At 48.6% G+C, this 15751-nt stretch overlaps 1 protein-coding gene across 3 annotated transcripts in view; it reads left to right on the top strand.

Moving 5' to 3' along the window:
• Positions 1–15751, top strand: part of TET3 (tet methylcytosine dioxygenase 3) — a 289713-nt gene that overhangs the window by 101601 nt on the left and 172361 nt on the right. The gene's annotated exons all lie outside the window — the stretch shown is intronic.

Here is a 15751-nt window from a genome sequence, read left to right as displayed (position 1 = left end):
ATCCGTAGCATGCAACTGACGAATAGCTCCGGCTCGCTCATATGGGATTATATGTATAAGGATAACTTAAAATCAATAATCCGCACTGGCTACAAAATTTTATGCACATTTAAGCCAGATGACTGTCATAGATTAGCTGAGCGCCTGGGACATAGCGCAGGGGTATTAGTGACAGCTAATACTATATCACGTGCCTTCTCTAGGCTTAACAACTCTGTATATTCTTCTAACCTTAGGATACAACAAATTAGAACAATCTGCCAACTGTATAATACACCAGAAAGGATATCAAAGTGGTCTTCCCATGGTTATTCTAGCGAGCGCACAAAATGCCCAAAATGCAAGCTACAGGCAGCTGATCTAAAACATATGTTTTTCTTATGTCCTTTATTAGAGAGCTTCTGGTCAAAGATGACTGACTTGATTTCTCAAAAATTAGGGAGTGTAGTGACGGTCTCAGCAATAGAGGTATTAGTTGGAGCCCAGAGTATTACAAGCCGCTATGCGGATTTAATTTCAATATTATTGGTTAGTGCAAGATTAACAATTGCTCGTGCGTGGATCTTACCCACACCCCCATCGGTCATAGAATGGTGGGGATTAGTTAAAGAAACATACGATATGGAATCAGCATTGGCAAAAACGTGAGGGACGAAGGCACTCTGTAAACTAAACAAGATATGGGGCGTACTATTCTGAAATGTCCAAAGTATAATATGTAAACAAATGTTTTTTTTTTTTTTTCTGTCTTAAAAAAAAGCAGAGCTGTCTGCACTTACTCTACTATTTCTGCAACGAGGGCTAATAGGCATATATGTAGATATGAAGAATAAGATATTTATGGAATTGATATACTTGCCTGCTTCAATGCTTGTATTTATGTGTTTACAATCTATTTAATTGAGCAATATGTACTAATCTTCCTTTCTCTTTCATGTTGGTAAAATAAATAAGTTAAAAAAAAAAAAAAAAGATATAGGCAAGACACTCCTACATCAGGCTTTACAGCCCAAAGCCATATCCCATGGGTTGACATATCTGCTTGTGAAGATGTGACCTTACAATGTCAAAGTCCATTCTTAGATACTGTAAGTGAACAGGGAAGCCATTAAGAGTACATGGGCTGTACACACGTCATAACAAAGGCCCCAGCTCCATGAAGGCTTCACTGTACCCCAAGATGTTTGGTACGAAACATCTCATCTTAATAACCCCGCACCGATGCTAGTGTCAGATTTATTATTAAATGCAAACAAGTGCACTTTAGAGGTGCCACTTGAAAATCTACCAACTACTAGTGTAGTTGCCAGCTGGTCTCAGCCTGTCATCACTATACATGTTTCTGGCCTCCTGGGATGAGAGCCTTTGCTCTCAGAAGCTGGGAACAAAGCCAGCTGTGGATGGAGGTGTTCACACCTCGTCCAAGCAGGAACTGCCTTCCAGGGCAGGAAGCTTCCAAGGCCATGCTGCCTTTGAAATGCGACCCAGGCCGCTCCAAATAGTGGAAGATGCCAAACCCCCTGTCCTGACCCCACTTTTTGGCAGGAGGACAAACGGGAAAATTAGTTACATTAGGTGGTGGGCTGCTACCTAGCCAGCACTACCTCTAAAGTGGGGCAGCTGATGTGGACCCCACTTTTCCAAATCTTCCATCTTGTGTTGGAGAGACTTAGCATATTTGGGGTCAGATTTATGCCCACTTCCTACAGGAAGTGGTCATATAGAGGGTTATAGTCTCTTTAAGGTAATTTGCCCATTAGCCACTAGCTGGTTCTCTCCATTTAATGCCCCTAAATTAAGTATTTTAGTGGCACCCTTCAACACAGGATTTCAGATTTGACGGACCTAAAGAAGAAACGGACAAAGAAGAGCGGCTGAACCCGCCTGCTGTGGACCTTTTGGTGTGAAACCTTTCCTGCTGCTTAAGGACTCAACCATCGTGGTGAACGGTCTCGTCCTGCAACTGTGAGACCTCGAAGAGCCCCAGAGGACCTCCAGACCTTCTCTAATCACCCAAGAACTCACTGAGTAGAGGAACTACTCCCATGCTGACTGCAGGCACTGAACCCGCAGAGTCCGATTTACTGACTTGCAGCTCCCTGGTCTGACCAACGCTGCAACCACCCAGAAAGAGGTATCCGTTCTCTCGAAGGTCAACTCTGTCTCCCCACTGAGTGTGAAGACACCAGGACTGACTGGAGCCATGATGGACCGATCACTGGGGTACTGGAAGTCCTGCAACTAACTGACCGACAGAGTCCTATCTGGACTCCAACTGCCCATGAAGCAAGCACCCATCCAGGGACATCAAGAACCCGGAGACCTACTCCGTGAGTGACCCATCAGTCCTGGAATCATCCCTGCAAGCTGCTTGCCCCTGACCCTGAAGATTGCCTTTGTGCACAGAGCCCTTCTGACCAACCTGCTCTGTACCCAGCTTGCCCGGTCTAGGTACTGATGAACCGGCCGTGCTCCCATGCTCCAGAGGCCTTTGCGAGCTAAGCCTCCGTTTGAGAGCCTCAGCCTTGCCTACAAGTCCCCCTTTGCAGTCTGTTTCTAGGTGCCCCCCCTTCTTTGTAGCGCCTTAGCTACCAACGCCTGCAGCTGTTTGACCCTGGCCGAATCCAGGACTCTCCCGACGAACCCCTGGTGCGCTCTTGAACTTTGGTTGGTTGCAATTCTGAATCCAGAAGATGAGCAGACTGTGCTATTTTCTATGTATTTCTGCTTTTTCTTCCCATAGGAATCCATTGTGCGTAATTATGCACAACTGTGACCTATTTTCTGAACTTTTATCATTTATAAAAAAATTAAGTACTTACCTGTGAACAAAGTTCTTGGTCTTAATATATATATAAAAATGCGTGGTATTTTTACAAATTGGTCTCGATTTATTATTTGAGTTTGTGTCTCATTTATAGCCTCGGAATACAACAAATGCTTAGCCCTACCTCTGATAAGCCTAACTGCTCTTCCACACTACCACAAATAGAACATTAGTATTCTCTACTTTTGCTTCTGTGAACCAATTGGGTACTCCCTGTACTCTCGCCACCGTGTACTTTGTATTAGTGCCCTATATAGAGAGCCAGCTTCCTACAGGAAGCCTCTTCTTTTGTATGCGAGTTCACATATTTTTAGTTTGCCTACCATAATTCATATTTTGCAGAGAGCAGCCAGCCTTGTAAGCAGCCATCTTGTCTGTACATAAAATAGGGGTGAATGACTGCAGTCATTCTTTACACAGGATAGCTAACGTCGGCACTATTACTCTTGTGCCTTTTTAAATTTTCTTGTGCTTTATTGAAAATATAATTCTTTATCTTGTGACTCTTATTTGTTCATTCATGCTGAAGTGGTACAAATACAAAACCAGAAATCATATATCCACAAATTCTGATCTAGCAAATTTGAATATATTTTCGGTCTCCATGAAAAAGCTATTAGTTTGTTTCTGGAGTAACCTCTGTCCTTCTATTTGCTAAAGTCAAGAATCCCAGAACTGGATTGTTACTAGATGTTATAAAAGTGTATGGGATTTAAATGGTAATCAGTATTGCACGTTTGTTTTGAGGCTACTTTGTTGAAGTATTCAATTTCACCATCAAAGCCTTACCTACCAAAATTGTAAAATCAGCACAGTCTAGAAAAACAGGAGGTGTGAGATTGAATTAATCCATGTGGTGTAAAAGAGCTCGTGTCAAACAAAAGTAGGGTGCTCAACTTAACCAGGTACCCTTGTTCTGACTTAAATAATTGCAATAATTAAATTGCAAGGCATGAAAACCTTAATGAAATGGCAGTAGAGTACAAAGGCTGTTGCTTCACCAGTCTCCACAAAAGTAGGGAACCTGCTTGGAACCGGTCCGAGTGGTGGACTTGTAGAATACACAAACTACACCTGCATACTTGGTACAAGTATGGGACAGAAACCATCAGTCAGTGTGATATTATTTCTCATTAAGTAGTATCTGGGGTCCCACTGCAATGGAGACTGAGAAACTTACTTGCCTTAGGGTTGGGGGCATTGACCGCAAACTTCCCTTTGTATTGCCTGGCATCTTTGGTGTTAGTTACCCTGCTTTTCCATGACCACTTCCCACTTTGATAATTCATCATTGATAAAAATGCTTACTAAATGACATGCATCGCCATCCTTAATTTATTAAAAGTCCCAAGGCTCTAAAAACAGTTGGGCATAGGTCCATAAATTATATTTAAACTAAAAAAGCAAAATGTTTGTATTAAATAAAATATCCTTTATGTACATGTTGAGGCCCTTTTGTTGAGCTACAGCTGTTTCTCACCAAGCCTGACAGATGGGATGATCAGGAAATCGGTACCATTAGGTATGAATAAAATAATGAATTTTTATGAAGGTCCCAGATTAAAGAACTTTCAAAGTCTTTGTCCAAAATTTGGTTGGGAATCCTAACCATCACCTTCTGTATCCACAAATAAATGCAGTTTTACATGATTTAGCCAGAAAAATTATCTTTACCTTTTTGCTAGTTAAAAAGTTGCTTCAGAGGATAGAGCAACATTTTCCCCGAGCTTCTGGTATGAGATGCTCCCAAATGCAGATTCCTTGATGGGCAAGATGAGGTCCTAATGGGAAAGGCGCACCAGCTTACAATTGGTTAACTCTCAGTGGGAAAGCTATTTTAAGTTCGCCTGTTGATTCTCTGTGTCAGTCATTAAGTACACATTACATGTTTTTGTGGGGGTTGCAGATGTGTGGTCATACTAGGACAGCTTCACAGGTCACATTAGATGATATGACATTCCAGTCATTTCACTATTGGCCAGTTAATTGTATGGCCACCACAAGTTGGAAATAGGTCCCAGCCTTGATAATAGGAGCAGTGGGATTACCGTAAAGGTAACTTAAGTATAGTTTTCATCACCTTGAGGCTAGAAAAATTGATTTAGTATCCCCTTATCTGCTATTAGTGCAGCTTTTTTAACTGTAAAATTTGCTTTTTTACGAAGATCGTTCTTCACTTGGTGAACCCACATATGTAGAAGCAACCAAGCAACCACAAGTCTTACTTGTGGAGTACAGCTTTTATAAACTGGTATTCGTAACCCGGCATTTTCAATTGATATGGCTACATCAAACCTTCAACAAAGTAACTTGGCTCATGCGGATATTGTCGTCTTCTCTAAGTTAGCATGAGCACGCTGCAGCTTGCCTGCTGCTTTGCGCACGTTACTACACTACTTTATTTTTGCAATAATTTCTATGGCTGTTGTCACATGAGAACTCCTCGCTGTGGTCACTCTGCAGGTTCATGTGATTTTGACTGAACATTGTGAGCAAAATCGAACAACAGTACCCCTTGTTATTTTGTTATTGCCAGGCCTCAACCCTTCGACACAACATACCGATGCAGCTGTTTGGACAACGTACTTTGGTTATATTGGAATACACAAATAGATAGCACACACTTAGAGAGGGACCTTTCCAGGGAGAAGAGCAAGACCGCATCAATGATGTATATCTACCATTTATAGGCTAAGGTATGGGGTCTGCTGTCAAAACCCAGAGATCTTCCAATATAATATAATACTTCTTCTTAGCAAGGTGAGGGAGGTTAGGCTCTATAGTCTTTCCATAATGACATCTCCCTTCATGATTTATGGACTAGCTGCTATGCTGACTATATTAGTACTATGCATTTTCCTGCTTTTTATGGCACATATACTGCATGTTAGGGCACGTTAGTTAAAATAAATATATATTTTAAACAGTTTCATGTCTCTGTTGGATCTTATTGTGGACCAATACAAGAGTGTGAGCGAAAGGGTGTGTCTTGCTACCACATTTCCTGAGACATCCGGGAGTGTTGTGTTCTGGGGTGTCTAATCATTTGTTTCTCTGTGAGTGAGTAGAAGAGCAAGTGAGACACTATAGCTAGTCGGTCCTAGGCTCATGGCTACTAAGGTAGTAGGATGACCCAGTCCCTATACACCAAGGTCCTACAAGTTTAAGCGTAGTTTTGTTTTTGGGCAGAATCCCTGCAACAAACTATGGTAACACAATATATCTTAGTTCCTGCATTTTAAGTATATGTTTGTCCCAACAAGGTGATATCTTGATTCATTGAGCTATAAAGCAAATGTAGCTTAGCAGGTCCATGACATTTTATTTTGAGATGCATGGAACTGGAGCAGAAATTAAAGTAGAGTACAGCATGTATGTTAATATTTGCCTTAACCACACTTGCCCCTAAAAGTATGAATATATGAATGATTTGTCTGACTGTGCTGCAGTATTGGGAAGAAACCTGGTCAAAACCTTTTTTTTTTTTTTTTTTTTGATTTTCAAAAACCTTTGTCTCATCAATTCGTACACTGCTATTCAGCCAACAACCCGGAGGCAGGCAGCATGTTTTCAGTGCGGCAAGCCGCATGAGCGATTCCACATCGTATATTGGAGTACAACACAAATAGTAACAGTTTTGTGAACAATCCAACAACACCAACTTTGAGCTAGAGTCAGGGAGGAACCTGCCAACACGAAGGGCAAATATCCCAGCTGCCCCCACCCTGCGACCTCGCACCATCAGATCCGCACAAGCACTAGTTCTCCCATCTCTGCTATACGCAGTTTCAGTTAACATGGCGCTCGTACCAGGCTGGCGCCTTCCCCGCAGACAGCCTTATCCGGTCTTCATCTCATCAACAGCCACCCGACCAGTCAACTCAGTCATCCCCCTCCACTTCCGCTCCTGCAAGCCACTCCACCAACGGCTGCCACACATCAGCAGGTCGTGAACGCTGCGGCATTTGGTCCCAGTAAGCAGTCAGTTGCTCCCTACAGTATACCGCTGATCCCACCCAGCCAGAAGCCTTCGGGGGAGCTTTCTTCTTCCAATGTATCGCTATTTGGCGCTTGGCAAGCAATAATAAGAGGGCAATGAGTTTACGCGATGCCCTAGGTACATTCAGCACAAAGCCCAGGAGGGCCACAAGCGGGTCTGGTACCAATGCCGCTCCCACTATCTTCCCTATAATGTTGAAAACTGTAACCCAAAATCTGTGTATTGGTCCACATGTCCAGACTAGGTGGTAGAACGTAGCCTCGCTCTCACCACATCTCCAACAGGTCGTGTCTGATCGGAGACCCATCCTAAACAGTTGTATGGGCGTGCGGTATGTCCTGTGTAGATAATTAAAGTGTATCAGTCTCAGTCTATAATTAGGCGACAGGTGTTCGAGTTGGGTGCAACAGAATTCCCACTGTTTTTCTGTAATACGTATGCCTGCGTCCTCCTCCCATAAGGTCCTGGAATCAACGTGCGCAACAGGTGTCGTGCTTTGTGTGGTCCTATAGATGCGTGTTATCAATTTACGCGGGGAGGAGTTTGACAGAATGTCTTCCAGAGCTGCCAGCGTCGGTGGAGCTTTTGGGAACATGGGATATTTGTGCCTGCAAGCCGACCGCAATTGGTAGTACAAGAGGAGCTCCGAGGCCGTCGGCTCAGGCGCCGCGGCCAGAGAGTGTATCGGAAGAAAAGAGTCATCCGGATATAAATCCCCCGCCACCTTCAGGCCACATGTGTGCGCTTGTCGCGCTACCGCCGCGTCTGTAAGCGGACTCAGCAGAGGGTTGGCCTCCAATGGCATACTTGGGGCATATAGGTCCACTATACCCGCACGCTTCGCAATGTTGGACCAGGCCCAACGCACCATCTCTACGGTGTTAACGTCTTCCTGGGATCGCTTGTATTTCTGGTACACCGCTGTCCGTATAGGACAAGGAGCCGCCACGTCTATCTCTATGGCCACGTGAGGCTGATGGGGAATCGGGTGATGCCAATAGTGCAAGTATTGGGCCTGTGCACTATATGCATACAACTCCAGGTCCGGGGCTGCGAGACCCCCCTGCCGAAAGGGGAGCATAAGGAGGTTCCAGGCCACCCTGGGCTGCTTACCCACCCACACCAGTTCAATCATCGCGGAGCGAAGTCTGCGGAAGAACGCCATCGTCAAAGGCACATGGATGTTAGCGAACAGGTAGAGGAATTTAGGCGCCACAACCATTTTTGCAATGGCTATGCGGCCCGTCAAAGACAGCGGCAACGCTTTCCACCTCTTAACTTTACTCTCCAGCCACTCCATGGCCACACCAAAGTTGCCCAACAGTATTTCTTGAACTGAGCGGCTCATCCGTATACCCAAGTACTTGACCTCATCCGTGACCCAATCGATCGGGAATTCCGTGTGACACTTGTGCGTGCCCTCCGTTAAGGGAAGTATGGCCGATTTTGACCAGTTGATATCTATACCGGTGAGCCCACTGTAGCGAGTCACCTCTCATCAGCGGGTCAAAGTTCTCCGACGGGTTCATCATGTATATGGTGATGTCGTCGGCATACATAGAAATTAGCAGACCGCGCGACGTAAAGCCAATGCTACGCTGAGTATGGTGTTGTCTCAAGCGGGCCGCCAGCGGTTCCGTCGCAATTGCAAACAGCAACGGCGACAATGGACATCCCTGTCGGGTCCCTCTGGTTATGGAGATAAGGGCAGACGTCTGGCCATTCACCCGCACCCTTGCCGCCGGACCATTATACAATATGCCAATACGCCTGGCAAATAGCGGACTAAACCCCATTTGGGTAAATAACGTCCGCAAAAACTGCCATTCCAGAGAGTTGAATGCCTTTGTCGCATCCAACAGTGCCGCGGCGGCTTGGACTTTGGGATCCAAATAATGCAAGAGCCCAAATAGTACCCGTAGGTTATGAGAAGTGGACCTCCCCAATACAAATCCCGATTGGTCAGATAGCGCGATTTGTGGCAGCATGTATTTTAAGCGATCAGAGAGCAGTTTAGCATATATTTTGGCGTCGAGGTTTATTAGTGACAGTGGGCGATAGGAGTCTGGGCGCTTTGGGTCCTTAACACACTGAGAGGGGGGGACCAGAAGCAGGAGTTAAGAAGGAGGTCCTGTACCAGCGCTCCGCTTTGGGTCCTTGCCAGGCTTAAGCAGCGTGACGATCAGTGCTTCCCGCAGTGACTGGGGGAGGACCGCCTTTTCCACTGCCTCCTCAAACACCCCATGTAGCCTCGGGACCAGGATGTCCGCGTATTCCTTGTAGAAGTCCGCCGTCAGCCCGTCCGGGCCCGGTGCCTTGCAAGGCGGGAGGCCAGCAATTATCGCCCGTATGTCGTCTTGCGTGACCGGCAAGTCCATGTATTGTCTGGCACTATTGCTGAACCACGCTAAGGCAATGGTGTCCAGATAGTCGCTGAGCACCTTATCCTCTGGTGTCACCTTTGTGGTGTATAAGTCCCTATAGAATTCTGTCATCGTGTCCAGGATATCTGGCGGCTTGCGCACCACGTCACCCTCCGCACGCTGCAACTCTAGTATATGGTCCGACCCTCGTGGCGCGCGCAGCATGTGCGCCAGCGTTCGTCCGGCGCGGTCCCCCTCGCCATATCGCCTAGCCCGACAGTCTTTAGACAGGTATGCAACTTCCCTGTCCGCCTCCTCCTGGTACCTAGTAAGCTGCGATCGAAGGTCCGCACGCACTCTGTCTGACGGCGCATTTATCAAGTCAGACTCCAGTCGCGCAAGGTCAGCTTCTAATTTGCTCAGGGTATCGCGAATTGATCTCAGCACACCTGTTTTTAGCGACATGCAGTGCCCTCTCGTCACCACCTTACAAGCCTCCCAGAGCGTGCCCGGCGAATCCACGGTGCCCTCATTAATCGCAAAGTACTCCTCGAGCTTTTCGCGCAGTGCCTGCTGAAATACCTGATCGCGCAGCGCCCGAGAGGGAAACCTCCAGCTAAACGGCTGTATATATTGGGACGGAGTGGACAACGTGAGGAGCACCGGGGCATGATCGGAAAGCGATCTCGGCAAGTGCGTCACCTCTAGCACTGACGAGTGCAGGTCCCTGGATAGCAACCCGTAATCCAGCCTGGACCAGGCATCTCTATGCACTGTTATACATGTGCCCGCGCGGTCCCCGGGGTGCAGCGCCCTCCAGGAGTCCACCAGCCCTGTCTCCTGTACGATACAGCCAAGCGCCTCTGATGCCCTAGGGTGGTGTTCTCTAGTAGTGCCCTGCCTATCCATAGTGCCTGAGAGTACAACATTGTAGTCCCCCCCCCCCCCCCATAAGATCGCTGCCGGGCCACGAGCCTGCACCTTATGCCATAGTTCCCCGAAGAAATCTGGGTTATCATCGTTAGGGCCGTACACATTCACCAGCACCAGTCTCATGCCACACAGCATCCCCACAAGCAGTACATAGCGGCCTCCCGCGTCCCTGAGCTCCTCGTGCGTCGTCCACTGGAGACCCCTTCGTATCAGAACCGCCACCCCTCTGGAGTAATTGGAATAAGATGCGTGAACTATCTCTCCCCATCAATTATGCCTGAGCATCTGTGCTGCATTAGCTGTCAAGTGAGTCTCCTGCAAGAGGCAGATGTCTATATCTTTTCTGTGTAAGTAGGCCTGCACCAACCTGACCTTGCGTCTATCATTCATGCCTCGCACATTCCAGGTAAGGCAGGTTATTCGCGTCATGGTGACAGGGACATGAAGAAGGCACGATCAAACAGTACGCCCAAGCCATGTGACAAGCCACCCGACCACCACCAGGCGAGGCGTACAGCACAGTCCCTCAACCCACCGGGCCACACTGCATGTAAGCGATCATAATACAGCAAGCAATAAGATTTTCGACAGGGCGGTGAAGAATATACGGTGTACGGTACAGCAGTAAATCTCGCTTCTCCTGACTCCATACTACAAAACAAACAAACCCCAAAACTACCCCCCAAACTCCGGTAACCCTCCCCCCACCCGCTCCAACCCCCCAACCAGGTTGTGCAATAGCTCCCCAAGTTACCCTCCCAGCCACAGAAACCATGACTAAACCCAACAGCAGTAACCGATAAATGGGAATCATCCCCTGAGGTACGCAGGTTGGCCGCCTACTAACCCTGTGCTCAGGACAGGGCGATCGAGCACTGGAGCAGCGTGCCGGCTCGAGGACCCCCTCCACCCCAGGACCAAATCGATATGCACAGCCCTCCCGGCGCCAGTGAATAAACCCCCTGCACAGTAGACAAACGAGAGGCCCCTAATCGGCCTGGACAGGGGGCACACAACTTGATAGCAAAACATCAAACATGATTAGTCACTCTATATCACTTAGCCTGTCCTGCCGATCCGGCCCCTCAGCAGGTGGTTGGTTTTTCTGCTCTCTTGCCAGTTGTTTCGCATATTGTAGGGCCGCTTTCGCATCCAAAAAGAAAGACGGTTTTCCGGGGCCCTGCACCCGGAGCTTCGCGGGGTAGATCAGGGAGTATTTCGTTCCCGTTTGTTGGAAGAGTTTTTTCGTAGGCATGAATTCTCTACGAGCGGTTTGTACTTGCATGGTATAGTCCGGGTAGAGGGCAATGTGATTACCTTTGTATTGCATATCCTTCATGTCTCTTGCCATACGCAATACCGTGTCCCGGTCTCTATAATTTAGGACGTGCACGATGATTGGCCTAGGCGGCGCTCCCGGCTTAGGCCTGGGCCCCAATGTCCTATGCGCTCTTTCAACGAGGAACATCAAGGACAGCCCCGACCCAAATAGGTCTTTCAGCATCTGTTCAACGTATTGTTCCATGTTAGTGATGTCTGTTGTTTCCGCCACACCCGTGATGCGGATGTTGTTGCGCCTCGAGCGTGCTTCTAAATCCTCGTTCTTCTGTTGTATTAACTCCAGGACTTTATCCATTCCACGTAGTTGTTCGACCAGGTCGGTCTGGCCATCCTCCGTGTCGGCCACGCGTGTTTCAAGCGCCTCCACTCTGCCTTCGTGCTTGTCCATACGCGTCGTGATTCCGTCCATGCGTGCCGCCAGCGCGTCCATTTTGCAGTCTATGCCACGCAATCCCTCCTTCAACTCTTTAAACATCGATTTAATGTCCGCATCTGGTGGGCCACTCTGTTCCGCGCATGCAGCATCCGTGTCTCGGCGATCCTGGTCCGACGCTTTTTGTTTGGACTTGTCAAATGCGAGCTTGGGCTGGCGCGTGTCCGGTTTGCCCATGGCCGACTCACCACACCGTCAGTGGATAGGGGCAACTTAACCACAGGCCCCCTCACGGCGCCGGGCGCCCCACACCAGGCTCCTGCAGCAGATGGTAGGAAGGACAGACGTCTACAGCAGGCCAGGGAACCGCCGCCCCCGCACCGGGGTATGTCTGTAGTGCAGGGAACCAGGTCCACCAGGGCGGGACAGCCGCAGGGTGTATCCTCAAATGCGGCCTGCCTTCCGCTCAGCGGCGCCTCTCGCGTTTCACAGGAGCCCCAGAGCAGGTATCCACCGGGCCGAGCGAGTGCCGGTCCGCGCCCCAGGCCTCAATTGTGAAAGCCAGCCGCAGCCCGGCCACGTCAGCGGCAGCACCACCCCGTCTGGGGCCACAGCTCCACAGCGCGCTGCTCTCTGCACTGCCTCGAGGGGCAACGGCAAGCCCCGACCGCTCACCGCCCTCCCCAGGCCGCCGCCTGAGGGTACTCACCGGCAGCGGGCAGCAGCGCAGCCCCCCTCGGGCAGGCGGTCGCCTCCGGAGCCGGCCCGGTCTTCAGGAGCTATAACGGGGTGCGGGCGCCCCGCGGGCGTTCGGCAGCTCTCTATCGCGTTAGGACGTGCACAGCTACCTCAAGTCGTCCGATTCGTCGTCAGCCCTCGAGGCCTCAGCGCCCGGCGGCTGCAGCGCCGCCTCCTCGCCTCACCGTCTCTCAGCCAGCGATATTCCGTTTCGGGACTGACGCTGTTGCAGCAACGCTACTCCGCCGGCGGGGGTATATTGTGAGGAGACTGTGCCCCCAGGGCCAAGCTGACCCAGCAATCTTTGCTCCGCAGCGCGTCTCCTCCACGGATCCAGCCTCACGCCAGTCCCCGGCGTCCGCGCGCGCTGCAGGCTACCACCGGGTCGATCTCCGCCACTGTTCCAGCCCCGGGTTCAGGAGTTTCCTCGGGGAGGGCAGATACCCAGCACACTTTACCGGGGCCGAGAGGACCGAGCTCCGGCACCTGGATTGCCGATAATTGTCGGATTGATTCGCTCGATCGGCGGAGCTGCGGTTTCAGGCAGCCATTCCGCGTTGCAGCCAAGCCACGCCCCAACCTGGTCAAAACCTTAGCTCAAGATTCTCTTGAACTGCTTTTCATCCAAAAGTAAAGTACGTTGGCTAATGCAAGACGTGTGCACATTTAATTCCTGTTATTCAGGTGTTCGTTATGAAATAGATTACAGTAATACATTTTACTTCTGCAATTAAACATAGTAAAAACCAGTGGGTAGTGAGTATTCGGAATATAGAGATGGCTGCCATGGGTGGTCTGTGATTGCCTACTTGGTTGCTCTGTCTGGTGTTTTCTTCCTGGGGTTGAAGTGATCTTTAAGTAAAGTCTGCAGTGCAGCAGAGAAGTGTGCCAAGCTCTTCGTGATGTTGTGCGGGATGCAAGTCGAGGCCTTCCATTATTTTTGAAGCATCTGCTTCTGAATTCATTTGACAGAAAAGCTACCGCAAAGTTACTAGAAAGCTGCCTTAACTCTCATGGGCTTTGAGGGCTGCTGGCATTGTGCATTTCCCAGAGAGAAAAGACAGACTCTCTTATTTCTTTGCACATTGATAGGCGCTGGTTCAAGAAGTGTGTGGAACCTCCTCCGCCTCTGTTCTGATACAAGGTTTTGTAAAGCACACATTTGCCATCTTGACTTCCTGAGTGTAGTATGCCAGTGCATTTTTGAAAATTGTGCTGCCTCTGAGGGAATTATGTATTTTTCTGCTTCTGTCTGACCTAGGTTGGTATATTCCGGCAGGGTGTGATTTCAGGTGCATTCCAGTGAAAGATGCTCTTTAACCACTTTTATGTTAAGTCTTTTCCCTCTCCTGTGCTGAGCCCATTTTTAGATCGAGTCTAGGCAGCAAATGCTCGGTCTATTGAGACCTGCTGTATTCACTATGTGGGCTTATAGCTCGCCTTCAGCTTTTTCTTGGCCTTTTTCTCAATTGTTAACTCTCATGGAATATTGGCGCAGGATTTGTCCTCTTCCACTTGTTCCATTGTATTTCATGGATTTGGAACTTCTTTTTGTTTTTTATATTCAGACTGAGCACTTCCCACTTAGCGTGCCACATGATTCACGGATGCTGCATTTCAATGTAATCAAGCACTTTAACCAAGTGTTTGTTTTGGTACGTGCATCATGGATGCTGCGCTCTGCACAATGTTTTTCATCTTAATTTATGCACCCGCTTATGCTTTTTGGAGGTACACCAATTGCCCAATGGTCTTTTAATTTATGATTGTTTTGGGGGCCGAGCACTTACCACTTAGCGTGGCCCTGATTCATTTTAATTATTTGCATCGAGCAAGTCTTTCTACGCAGCCCCTTTAATTTGCAGCCATGTGATTCGGCCAGTGCTGCCCTGAGTGGGGATGATTTTTCAGTGAGTGTCCTCACTGCTTGTGTTCAGTTTGACATTACTTGTTTTAGTGGTTGGTAGCTTAGAGTTGGGATAGTCATAGGGTGCATTTTATTTGGATAGGTGGAGTTCGCTAGGCTGTTCTTATTCGATTTGCTCCCGGAAGTGATAGAGGCCCAGTACCTGCAGGCACTGGCCCCCTTTGAAAGCAACAGACCGAAACCTTGATGTTAAACTATTTTGGTATGTAAGATTTACAGTAAATGGGTCTCGGTGTTCATTCAAGAAGTTTTGACTTAGGTGAACCTTGTGACAGTTTGGAACGCTTAAACTACCCCACACTGCTCAGGTTTCTAAAGTCCTGTGCGCCAGAGGATGTGACCAGATAAAGGGCTACTTTAGTTAAAGCGCACCAACGAGGCTGCCTTCCAACATGTCCGCTTTGTTAGTGTACTGGTAAAGACAAGCCTTTTGCGTCTGCACAACTGCCAGGCCCACCTTCTCTTGCATCCGCCACATCCCTACCCTCAGTTAGCCTCCCTCTCTGGGACCTCCTCATCCTGGCACTCGCTCTGCTGCTGCATCACCACCCAGTCTCCCTGACCCAGGCCCACAGTGCTCTGCGCCCCCAGACATGGCAAAGATAGAGTAGGTGCTGGTTCTGGAGCTGCAGCACAAACTGAAATTCCAAGTTAAGACTGGAGGGCCGTGCTGCCGAATGCCTGAGCACGGACCTGGGTGGCAGCCATCATAAAGCCCCGGTCCAGTCTTCAATACCGCCTGGTGAACCTCCTGTGACTGCACTGATTTGCCACTCTGTAGTGCCCCCATCCCTGAACCCCTGCCACTACACTGCTTGCTTTATCAACAGTTATTTCATGGGTGTGAGAGCATGCACTGGCATCCTTTAATGTTATGTCACCCCAGAGGACTTTCCACTACTTGACCTGCTCGCTGTGTATGTAGGGTTAATTCTGGCTAGAAGTTAATTGAATGCCTCTGGCAGTGACCGCAATATAGCTGTCCCAGCACTTCTGTCGAAGGTTTGGACAGCCCAGTTGCAACACAATGAGAATTTGCAGAGCAACCTCCAGAGTGGTCCACTCCTGTGCCACTCTGTTGCTCCACAGCATACTGTAGGTGATGCATTTCGAAGCTGTGATCCAACAATAACCCTATGGCTGTCTTGAAATCATATGTCCTGTTTGCTTCTGATCACACCATTGATTGATTTACTCATGCAAATCACTGCTCGTATCTCACCCATTCCCCTCTCAGCTCATTTTAAAG

Source organism: Triturus cristatus, chromosome 11 (assembly GCF_964204655.1).
Source record: "Triturus cristatus chromosome 11, aTriCri1.1, whole genome shotgun sequence".
NCBI lineage: Eukaryota > Metazoa > Chordata > Amphibia > Caudata > Salamandridae > Triturus > Triturus cristatus.
This window is presented reverse-complemented; position numbering and strand designations above follow the sequence as displayed.